Raw genomic sequence first — 12,455 nt, 5'->3', positions numbered from 1 at the left:
TTTGTAGGTTTTTTTAAAAATCTACTCATGAAGCTGTATCGGTATCATTGGGTTTTCAATAATGAGGCATGTGCAGTCTGGAATCCTAAAAACTGTACAAGAAGTTTTATATACTCAAGGAAATCTGGGCTTGTTTTGGCCAAGGAGCAGCCTCCCATGCCAAGAGGTGAATGAAAACCGAAAGGGCAAGTTGTGATACAGCCTGAGGGTTTGTGGCTCAAGGACAGTGTAAAAACTCTCCCTGGATGTGTTCAAAACTGCATCAACAGCAGCTCTTTAGGTCTCAGAGTTCACATCAATTTATTTAATTAATGAACTACACTACTAAGATCTTTAATAGCACTACAGTAAAATGTTATCATATATACAAATAATCCCAAATTGCAAAACTAATCTTAGCATAGAAATTCAAACTTTCTCTTGACTGAATATAACTTCACCAAAAATTCACTTGTTGTGTTTCTTAGACAGTGAAAGAAGTACATGCACATTTTTTAAAAAAAATAATTCAAACTGCACAACTCCTGCTGCATTCTGAGTTCATACACAGTTGTTATTACAGCGACTTAAAAGAAATCTACTGCTCAGGATATTTTTTGTTCAGCAGCAGCACTTCAAAGTCTACAGCTTTTTTTTCAAGTGTACTGTAATTAAAATCACTGCTGTGCATTGTTATGTCTCATAATATCCTATGGCAGGCCCAAGAATTAGTTTTTTTGTTTCCGATGCCCAATTATTTCTACCGTTGACTTCAACCAAAAACACTGGAAGTTGTCAAGACAGCCATTGGGAGCCTATTAAAAAGAAGTTATTAAATCTCACTGGTTTCCAGGTCAATATAACTTGAACGTAATAAACAGATGAAAGATATCAAACTCTCTCAGCATTTCTGTTGTGCTACGTTTGGTGTTCTGTTTGTAAAATTAAATTATATCTAGCAACTTCTAACTTCAATTTCCATTTGTTTATACACTCTGCATTCATCCAACATTCAATGTAACTTACAGCATTATTAAAATACCACGTAACAGACCATTGCATCCAAACACCCAAAATAAACACAGGCCTACCTAATTTAAAACTGAAGTCAACAAAGAACTCAACAGTAAAGACCGTTTAACCTGGAAATACCCTTTGAAATTGTGCTGCCTTACATAGCTTCCTCAACCTGAACAGTGGAAGGACTCTATACTTCCTGTGAGAGATTGGTCCTGAGGGCCAAACTAGGTATGACGGTGTGGCTGTGATCACTGCCGCCATTTTAAAATACCACAGGGGTACAGTGGGCTTAGACGCTCTTGTTTCCCCTGCCTTATCGGGTGTCAAAATGCCCTCTCCTGTGGCAGTTTTTGTACTTGAAAAAGCATTAGGGGAGGGGACAAGAGCATTACGCTTGCAATATTTTAAAATTACTTTAAAATGGCAGCATCTTTGCCCTGAGAGTATGAGCAACAAGAGACAACAGGACTTCACCTGGGAGGACCAGGTGGTGGAAAGGCAGAACAGCAAGCAACATTGAGAGGGATCTCAAGTGGCATGTGGGCTGATATAGAGAGAGGCATTCCTCCAGGTATGAAATTCCCAGGGCATGAAGGCCTTAATCCTCTAATACTGTAATATTAATTTTAAAAAGCATTTCTACCCCAAGCCAAATTCCAATTTATTTGAGGGGGAGGAGTAGTCCTAAAATACTGCTTTTGTTTGTGGTGGCAGAAATCATTGTTTCATTGTACTAAAACATCCAGGGCTTGAAAATACATTTTAACGTGAGGTTAGGCAGAATGGTATTTTGCTTTAACATTGCTCCATTTGGCTTCAGAGTGCTGCAAGGCGGGAGGAAGGGCTTCTGGTTTCCCCCCAACACTGATTTTACCAGCCCAGTTTGCATGTGTCTTTTTTGGGGGGAAGATTCACTCCTCCCATTTTGCATACTGAATAATGCACAATTATGGGTCCTTTACAAAGCTACTATATTTTTTTAAACTTGGGATAAAAACTATGGTTTGAAACTAAGACATTAGACAATTAACAAACTTTCATTAATTTTAAATAAAAACTTGTTAAAACTTCTAAAATCAATAATTTATAGCCTATTACAAAACCATGGGTCAATGTAGCTAGGTCAGCTAGGTTCTAGAAGGGAAGAAAAACAAACTTACAAACCAGGAGCAGATGATAAAAATCCCTCCTGACAACTATACCAACCTGATCTTCCCGAAGCAAAGCTGGGTCTAAGGCAACTCACAAACCCTGGTCAACTACTAAATTTCTTTACAGGGATTATATGTTGAACCAATGACCCACAACACTCATTCCATAACTGAATCACTCTCTTGAGAACAGATATAGGTTACTTTTCAACTGTTACCTCCACTTCACATGTGAACAGAAATAGTTGCTTTGGCAGATTCCTTCCCTCATTGGCAGCTCATTTTCATTTATCTCAGCTCTCAAGGGAGAAAACGTCTTTAGAACTCGTAGCTGTGTTGGACCACAATGGAAACTCTTATGCATAAGACTGAACTATTTGTCTATTAGCTGCCTGTCCCTAACCTAGGACTTCTTATCTAGGGCTGTCTAGCAATAGTCATAGTATTTTTTAAATATTCTGTTCACACTTAAGGTTTATTTCACGGGTTTCTAGAATTTCTCAGCCATACAGCCCATCACTATTCAAAGAAGCAGGGCTCATTTTGAGCGGGAACGCACAGGAATGCAGTTCCGGCAGTTCTCCAAAGAAATCACATGTCAAGTGGCCCCGCCCACCTGGCTTTTGGCCATTTGGGGCCTGTTTCAGCCTGGATGAGGGCTGAAACAGCCCAATTCAGGCCCAAAATGGCCAGGATTGGACCCAAAACAGCCAGGATTGGTCCCCAAACGACCAGGACTGGGCCTCTGACAGGTGGTGGATCACTCTCCCACTCAGCAGCGGCCCAATTCTGACCATTTTGGGCCCCTTTCCGGCCATTTTCAGCCCCTTTTTGCCATTTTGGGCCCAATTTCAGCCCCGATTAGCCAGGATTGGGTCCAAAACAGCCAGGATAGGTGATGTCAGAAGGTGTGGTATATGCAAATCAGTTATGCTAATGACACACTTCCAGTGATGTCAAGGGGGCATGGCATATGCAAATGAGTTATGCTAATGAGTTCCTGCAGCTCTTTTTCTACGAAATGACCCCTGCAAAGAAGGACGGCACTGTTCTCATTTGCTCTCGATTCTTTGATCTTCACAAGGAATTGGTTAAATTTACCAAAACTAAGCTACCTACATACAATCTTTAAGTCAGGAGAACTAGCTCGGGGACTTTATGAGGCACTTACAGCTAGATATACAGGACATTCATCAACTGAAATGGAGATATATAGACCTTTATCATTGTCCCAATAATGACAAATCTTGCTTGCTTGCTTGCTTTTGGGGGGAAATTATTTCCCAGTTTCCCAAAATTGAATAGTTAACCACAATGACTTCATCTATTGGTAATTTTTTTAAAGGAATACTGTCAAGCCTTATCAAACAATAAAACAGCATGCTATCAATTGGGCGGGAAGTCAAAAGATATTTTGGTCACTTCAACAATTACAGAAACTTGAATATACTACTTTTTAAAAAAACTACTGTTTAATGAAACCATGTTTTTCTCTCTGTCATGAGGAACTAGTTTAAAAAAATTCCACAGAAGATGCTTCGTATCTTCTATTCTTGTTGACAGATACTGTATACCCCTGGAATATTGTCCAGGGGGATTATTCCAGAGGGACATAACTGTTATTGTTCCAATTTGGTACAGAGACCTAAATGCCAGAGGATGTAGTATTTCTGCTCTCAACCCAGTATGTCTTTATCCACATTGGTCACTTATCTGAGCTAAATATCCTGTTGTGATCCCTTTTATCATTATCAAAACATTGTGTGTTACATGGGTACTCAGTCGGGACACAAACGGCACAACTTATCCTCTACGCAATACTAATGTCCACAAGAAATGAACACATCACACACAAGCATGGTAGAGTCGGTCATATCTAGCCACTCATTCACCATAGTACTACAAAATAATGTTTTTAATTGTATGGTTAAACTAGACAGTATTGTCCATCTTCAATTTTAATACTTTATTTAAAAAAAAATCTATTATTTGTAACCATGTAAACTAGATTGAGTCTTTAGTCCCCAATGACACAATTTACTTTCTAATCCCTGGTTACAAAATGCTATCAAATAAAAGAGAATTAATTTTCACTGCCCTCAAATTAACCTTTTTTTTTAGTGTTTGCATTCAGTGCAGCCTCCATGGACTTCTTTATAAGTAACAAGCTTCAAAGGGCAATTGTATTAAAACACTAAGCCTGGCTTTCGTTACTTTAAATAAAGTAGTTTATTTGAAAAAAGAGAAAGCCCCTTTGTGAAGCTTTACAGTAGTAATGAGGTTTCATAAAATTATTTCAAAAGATTGTGAGCACAGACAAGAAATAACTAAAGTAACACAAAGGGGAGCATTACAACTGGGAGAGCCAGTTTGGCATAGTGGTTAAGAGCGTGGAACTCTAATCTGGAGAACCGGGTTTGATTCCCCACTCTTCCACTTGAAGACAGCTGGATGATCTTGGGTCAGTAACAGCTTCTCGGAGCTCTCTCAGCCCCACCCACCTCACAGGGTGATGATTGTTGTGGGGATAATAATAGCATGCTTTGTAAACCACTCTGAGTGGGCATTAGGTTGTCCTGAAGGGCAGTATATAAATCGAATGTTGTTGTTGTTGTTACAAATGGAATTAACAGTCATGAACACACATCTTTTATGTTTCTGATTCTGAGACAACTGGAATAAACATGACAGAGAACCATACAAAGGCCAAAAATGCCCCATCGCAAGCACCCTCACCTCAGTGTAGTTTAGTAATCTCTATCGTCCTGTCAAGCGGTTGCAGATATGTGATAAAATTTTAAAAGGTGTGGTCAAATGCTTATTGCCAAGAATTCAATAGCCAGGTAAAGGTGAGATCCCACCTCCCAGCAAATACAAGGCATCCTACTGTCTGCTTAATGACATCTGATGAGATTTCCCCAACCCACTACAGACCCACACTTTGCCCTTTATGCTGTTCGTGAGGGTCAGCTGATCCCTAGAATACAATTCCATTGGGCTCAACGTGCTGCAATAAGAGGGCTGAAAAGTTCACTTATGGGTTCTCCGGGTTTTTGCACTCTGTGAGGGGATCTGGAGAAAAGCATGCAAAGCGCTTTTCCACACATTCAATTTATTCCTGATTTTCTTAGCAGACGATTCCCAAGCATTGGAATCAATTGGGGGTATTGTTCTTCCACACGTCTGCTCTCCCTTTGCATTTTTACACTTGTGGAGTTGGTTTATTTTGTTCTGCACGTGCCTTAAATAATCAGGATTTTCATGGGAGGATGCTGTTATTATCTCATATCAGTAGATCGATAAAGTGAAATAAGAACTGATTTTTTTTTTAAAGATTGAGAATGAACACATGGAGAAGTAACAAGCAAGCAGCTCCACCACCCATCCCTAAGTTCCAAGAGCCAGAAGGTGGACGTCATCAGTACTGGTGGGCTAAACTGACCTCTGTTGGGATGGAGCCCAGTACAGCAGCGGCTATGTGCTTTACAAACCACACCTCTTCTTCTGGAGCCAGAAGTGGGCCTCCATCCCTTGGTCTACCACAACTTTTGCAGTTTTTTAAAAATCGTCAATTTCATGTGGATAGAAAAGCTGCAGCAGGTTCTCTGAAATCCTAGCTTTTGAGTTTTTAAAAAGTAAGCATCTAGAGATTTACTTTTTTAAAAAGAGAATTCAGAGAACTTTCAGTACCTTTAATTACAATGTTAGATCGATTTATCAATATGAAATTGATGATTAAAAAAAATCAGTCTCTAGCCTCTTATTTGTGGAGATAAGTATTTTTCCTTATATCTCCGCAAGGGAATGGGCTAGAGACTTACTTTGTTTTAAAATGAAAGTTGCAAATCCAGAGAACCTGATGCATCCATTATTACAATGGTAGGTCAATCTATCGATATGAAATTGACAATTAAAAAGATCAAAACAAAACCAGGAAGGGGGGAAAGAAGCCAGGGGGAAGAGAGGTTTGACAATGATGAATGACCAATCATCAAAAATTGGGTTGGACATGGGTAGAAATGGGTAGAACAAACAAAACAGAAAGAAACAGAGGGGTAAAAATCGGCTTCCAGAAAAAATCAAGATAAAAGTGTTCTCAAAAGAACTGGGAAAAAACAGGGGGGAACCAAAAAACTCAAATTGAAATGGCAAAAAAATGCATGTGAATTCAGGGAATAAATCAAAGCAGTATGGGGCCAGAAGCAATGGGGGGGGGGGGGAACTGTGAAGAAAACCCTCAAAGGAGAGCAGGGAGAAGAAAACTTTAAATTTTTAAGCTTGTTTTAGTACAGAAGGTGAGGGGTGGGGTGTAATATTTATGTATTTATATATGAAATGTATATCCTGCCTTTCTGCCCAATCAGGGCCACCAAGGCAGCTAACAACTAAAAGCATAGAGTTATAACACACATCATAAGAATCTTTTAAAGCGAAAAGTAAAATACTTACATAAAAACACAAACCAGCCGTTAGATCACATGGCAGGAAACAAAGGTCATTGGGGGAATACAAGATGAAACAAAGAAGGCTGGCTGAAGACAGTGACAGAAAAGACAGACTTAATATTTCTCGGAAAGGAGTTCCACAATTTTGCTGCCACAACCAAGAAGGCCCTGCTTTCGAGTTGCCACCCATCTAACCTCAGAAACTGAGGACACCTGAAACAGGATCTCAGAAGATGATCAAAATCTTAGCATGTGCATGCGCTCTGGAGTCTTTGTCGTTGCACTGGGAATGACGTCATTCCTGGTCTGACAAGGAAGGGAAGGTTCCTCCACGGGGTATTTAAATCAGCCAATTTTAAGCAAAAATACCCCTGGGTGTTTCTTCGGATGCCATCTGAAGACATGAGCTGTGACTCACAAAAGCTCATACCCTCCCACAAATTTTGTTAGCCTTATAGGTGCTACGGGACTCTTGCTCTTTTCTACTGCTACAGATAGACTAACACGGCTACCCATCCTGATCTATCTCCTTGGAAACTGGGCAAATGCTAACCTTGTGACATACTGAAGCCAGTCATGGACGGCTCTTGCAAGAACTTTGAAACAACATAGTAGAACTTTGAAAACAAGGACTGCATATGGAAAAGAAATCAGAATGCACTGAACATGGGGGAAGTCAGTTTGATCCTTGAAAAATTGTTCATACAAGACATGCCCTTAGCTAATCTAAGATGTCTGTAAATTGTTCTACAATTAAAACATTAGGATGTTAAAGACAGATGTTTTTGTGGGTACTTGTTGCCCTTTATAACAAATAGGGTATGAACTCATATATACACAAGAGATTTAAACTCATTTAGAAAGCATTTTAAAATTGTAAATTCTGTGAAAGAAGGCAGATGGGATGGGATGGGTTTGTAGCTGTAACAGAATATTCTCAAATCTCATAGAAATCCCAGGATTTTTTCAGGGAAGCCATGACAGTTAAACTGATATAATAAAAGTGGCACTTTGTAGAGTCGATCTCTTCAGTAACCTGTCCCACTTTCAGTTTGCTGGTTTAAGATTGCTACAAAGCAAAGAGAGGCTCCGCGTAGTAATACTAACTAACAAACAAAGAACCTACTGCGGTAAGGTCTAAATGACCGAAAATATTCTTAAAGTGCACCATACAGCTAATAAATAACCAGCCTCATATATAGTCAAAATATTCTCTTTTTTATGTACTCTTCTATATAAAGTGCTGGGTGCTTACAAAGATAAGACAAACACAATAATCAATGGCAAAACTGGTAACAGTAGATAACAGATTGAAATGAGCAACCCACATAACAAGTCCAATACCCCAAACAGTCCTTTCCAAATTTGCAAACGGAGAACAAACTCTCTTCCTTTCTTTCTTGTACTTTCAAGGATCCAAGACCACAGGTAAGCGGAGAAGCCAACTCCTGGACTGGAAATCCCATAGTGGAGATACTGGAGGTGTGGGGAAAAGCACGGCTATCAAAAGGCTCAACAGGGCGCAAGCTGAACTCCTGTTTCGGGGAGCTTTCTCAAGAGCGTTACAAGACAGCAACCAAATAACCGTATCTAGAATAATAAATAAATAAAGTGCTGCCATTTTGTAATGCACCCATGGCCCGCTCGTCTACAGGGAGAGGGAGAGAAGAGCCAGACCTTCTCTGGATGAGTTAGTTGGAGGTCAGAGACTATTTGTGATGATGTCTCCACTTTGCCTCTCCCCCCCCCTCTCTCGACCCTCACCTAAACCATCACAAAATGCAAGACCTAGTAGTCCAGGTGAAATATTGTGGTAGTAACTATTTCTTAAAGGCATCAAGCTGCAGGAACATTACTGGATTGTGATGTTTAAAAATAGTTCAAAGACACACATCCTGAGACAGTTTTTCAAGGAACATGCTATTTTAAAGAATGAAGCATTCCTTCATGTTCTAATGATGCATTTCTGTGTCTCCACATGTTTGGATTCCTTTTATAATCCCTCACTCTTCTGCGAGGTATTTACATCCGTCTAACAGTTAAGCAAGGTTTTCTAGGAATGTTTAACATTCTACAGACATCTGATGCTGAGCACAGTGGAATAATATTTCAAACACAAAATATGTTTCACATTAAGCTTTTTTTAGCATTAAGCACATCAGTTTGATGTCCATACCAATGCAATATTATATTTACATTTCAAAGAAGTTTAGCACTAAAGATTTTAAAGCAGCAGTTGTAAAATACACGTTTTTAAAGGAACAAAAAGAGTCGGACTGGCATTCAAATTAAAAACCCTGCTTCAAAACACCAATCCCACTAAAACAAACAGTGTGTGAATAATTAATTCACATGGGAGGAGTTATTATAACCCAATCTGTTTCTAAAATAAGCGTTATCTGTTTTCATGAAATTAGATTATTTTTCAATTATCTATGATCCAAATAACTGCAATGTTGTACTTCAGAAAGCTATTGTAAGGCCTTTTCCATTCTCAAACCAAAGCAAGAAAAAAGCAGGTCAAAACAATTAAAGAAAAACATCCTGAAATACATGGGAAGGGGAAGGTGTAGCCTGGTGACAGGGGAATAAGTACCCCATTAATCACCTGGGAGAATCCAAGAAGATGGACATCACTTCATTCTAAGGTGACTCTAATAGATTCATATGAATTGGAAGTCAGCAGCCTGACAAAGGTCTTTAATAGAGTTGCTGGGTACACAGCATCCCACACCCTGAGATTCATGGGTCAGATCCTGGTAATTTCACCTTATATAGCAACACTAATGGTAGTCATTTCATGAACTATCAGGAATTGTATCACATGGTATATTTGCAAAATGTGCACTGTCAGAATCAGGGATCTTTAAAGAGACCTTATCAAAAACAGTGAAGAAAATAAACAACATGGAAATTAACTATCTGCTAATTGTACAGTGTAGCCAGATTATGCCAGATTATTGCCTCCTATCTTTAATTTACATAAATAGTAATTATTATGAGCAAGCTCTGAGAAAAAGCCACTGAGTGCTTTTAAGTGCATGACGGTCCTGAGATTTCAACAAGCTACCAATACTTGAGTCTGCAGGCCAAGTCTGGGAAAGAAGTCACAGACCCATCTGTACCCAATTGTCAGATAAATCTCCAGCATATTTGCCATGCCCTCAGGCGTATTGTGGTCTCTGAGTACCCTGAGGAGCTAGGGTATTTCCTGGTGCAAGCGGCAGAATTTCCCAGGGAGTGGGAGCACACCTTCCCGACTGAAGCCAGCCAAATAAACTATTTAGAATCCCGGCTGGGGGGCCCTACCACGAAGTGGTATGTAACCCTGTATATCACTTGAGCTCCAGAGTTGAGAAGTATGGAGGTTTTTGTCTGAGCTTTGAAGGAACAGTTTGAGGACCCCCTCGAGGAGGAGAGGGCAAGATTCAAGCTGAGAAGTCTATGGAAGGGAAACCATCCAGTGCGAGAATTCGCCAGAGAATTCAGGGAGTATGTGGCCAAGGTGAGAGACTGGGAGAAGGGAGTGAAGATTGGATTCTTCCATGCGGGGCTGAACCCAGATTTGGTCACAAAGGCTATGGTGAAAGATGATCCGAGAACTCTGCTGGGTGGATCCAAGTCGCTTGTGAAATCGAGAACCAAGAGCAAGTGGTCAAGCTGCTGCGGATGCAACATCAAGTGAGTCAAAACAACCCCCCTTGGACACTGGAGACCGAGAGAAGACGTTCCCGAAGTCCCCTGCCAGCTGCAGAGAGGGCTCACCAGATTAATCAGGGCCGCTGTCTGCAGTGCAGGGGAGCAGGTCATTTCACGGCCGATTGTCTGGGGCAGAGAGCAGGAGCCCCATAGTGAGGATGGAACCCCAAGAGGGTCCCAACAGAACCTGGCGGAACACCGAAACCCATCAGGAAACACTGAACACTGAAGCCCCTCAGGAAATCGATGCACCGGAGGGAAAAGGCAGCTACTGGCTTGAAGTTGGAGGAAAAGTCAGAGATGTCTAGTGGGAACCCCACCTGGAACATGTATTTTACAACTGTGCTGCTTTAAAATCTTTAGTGCTAAACTTCTTTGAAATGTAAATATAATATTGCATTTGTATGGACATCAAACTGACTCATTTTAATAAGAGTGAGGTAGAATGGGTTAAGTCCTCTGATGTTAATGCCCCTAGATTAGTGCGCCAGTTCCACAGAAAATTCCCAGAGAAACCAAGCGCTGGATAGTTCTTTGGGGGGGGGCACTTCTTTGGGGGGGCAGAATGTCAGATAAGTCTCCTGCATATCTGCCATGCCCTCACAAGTATTGTGGCCTCTGAGTACATGCAGAGTAAAACCAGTATTCTGTTGCTTTGTTGCTAACTGCTTATCTTCCAGGTAAGATGTTTTGGTTACCAGTTCCTGCTGAAGCCTGGGAACCTGACCTTGGAATTAATACAGAGATTGAGCAGAGCTCCTTTCTCCCCCCTTCCCCTCTTCCCAGGCAGTGCGTGCCAAAACCTCCAACGGCTTCTCCTTCCCGTTGGAGAAGGGGGGGGGGGGGGGTGGAGACAGTGTCCTATAACTGAACCTGCTTTACTATCTTTAAGCATTCTGGTCAATTCCACTGTTACAGCTTCTTGAACTGATATCTTTCCTTAATAAAATCATCTTTAACTCATACACCAGAATGATGCAGTGAAGTGATTGGGAAAGTACCTGGCAAGACCTGACACCAATTCCCAATATGCACAGAGCACTCAAGAAAATCAAAGGCAAAGAAAATTCCCAGCTGGCATACCTCACCTCTTCCATACAAGGTCAATTACCAATTTCCTGGTCCCAGTGCAAACTTGTAACAAGCTCCATTTCATCCTTTATATAAGAATCTCATAAGTCATGAAAGAAACATCTTCAAAATATAAGCAGATCAGTTGGTAGCCCGTACCATGCCCCTCTAAACGCATGGAGCCAGTAAAGTGTACTTGGGCTTGGGCCCTGCTTCTGGGTTAAGAAGTCCCACCAAAGGTGCCTTGTTGGGCTTGCAAAAATCTTAGCTTCAGCACACATGGCTTCATGCCGTTTTCTTTTCCTTGCAAAAATTAAATAACTGCTTATTAAGTGTACATGCGTTTTGTTCACCTGTCTTCCATTTTGATAAAGCAGTGATTTTAATACCCCTGGAAGCCCAGGAGGATATGGGAAGCAAGTGCAACAAAAGCAGTTATAGCCTGTACACATATTTTATGCCTGCAGTTACCAGATGTTGCCTTCCCCTTTCTTGCCAAAGAAACGTTAGCAAACAGACTAAGGGTAAAATTGCATTTCAAGCTACCTTTTACCAAGCCATTGAATACTGGGAGTAAGAAAATTATTGTTTCTGTAACTCCCCCCACCCTACAGAAAGATTACTGTGCACAATACAGTAATGAACTGTACTTCCAGAATGTTTAGGATATGCGCACAACAGCCATGCTTCTCTCATTATCTTCTCTTTTTTTTGTTCAGTCTCAAAGTAAATACAAAAACGTACATTGGTTTTCTGTGTGCCTGCTAAGCCAAAATCAAATAAACAAAGGACAACATACTACTAGACAAAACACAAATTTTAAAGGTTATGAAGTGGAATAAAAAGACAGATGTGCACCATTTTGGAAGGTAAGGAATAAAGCTTTCCTAATTCTAAGAAGGAGAGAAAACCACAGAAATGAAGAGTAATTTAAACCAAACCCAAGAATTCTCTGAAGAAAGGGAAGACTGTAGAGAGCATACAGATTCTAAGTGCACTGGTCAAGGTCTTTGGCATGAAGCTGATAAGGCTTGATTTGATGAAATACCTTTGGGTCAGCAACTAGTCTTGTCTGAAAGGAATTTTGACA

At 40.5% G+C, this 12,455-nt stretch overlaps 1 protein-coding gene across 1 annotated transcript in view; it reads right to left on the bottom strand.

The window, feature by feature from the left end:
• FOCAD (focadhesin) overlaps window positions 1-12,455 on the bottom strand; it is a 183,450-nt gene that overhangs the window by 59,184 nt on the left and 111,811 nt on the right. The window lies entirely within an intron of this gene.

Source organism: Eublepharis macularius, chromosome 8, assembly GCF_028583425.1.
Source record: "Eublepharis macularius isolate TG4126 chromosome 8, MPM_Emac_v1.0, whole genome shotgun sequence".
Taxonomy (NCBI): domain Eukaryota; kingdom Metazoa; phylum Chordata; class Lepidosauria; order Squamata; family Eublepharidae; genus Eublepharis; species Eublepharis macularius.
Note: the sequence above shows the minus strand (reverse complement) of the source record. Positions and strands in the feature narration are given on the sequence as shown.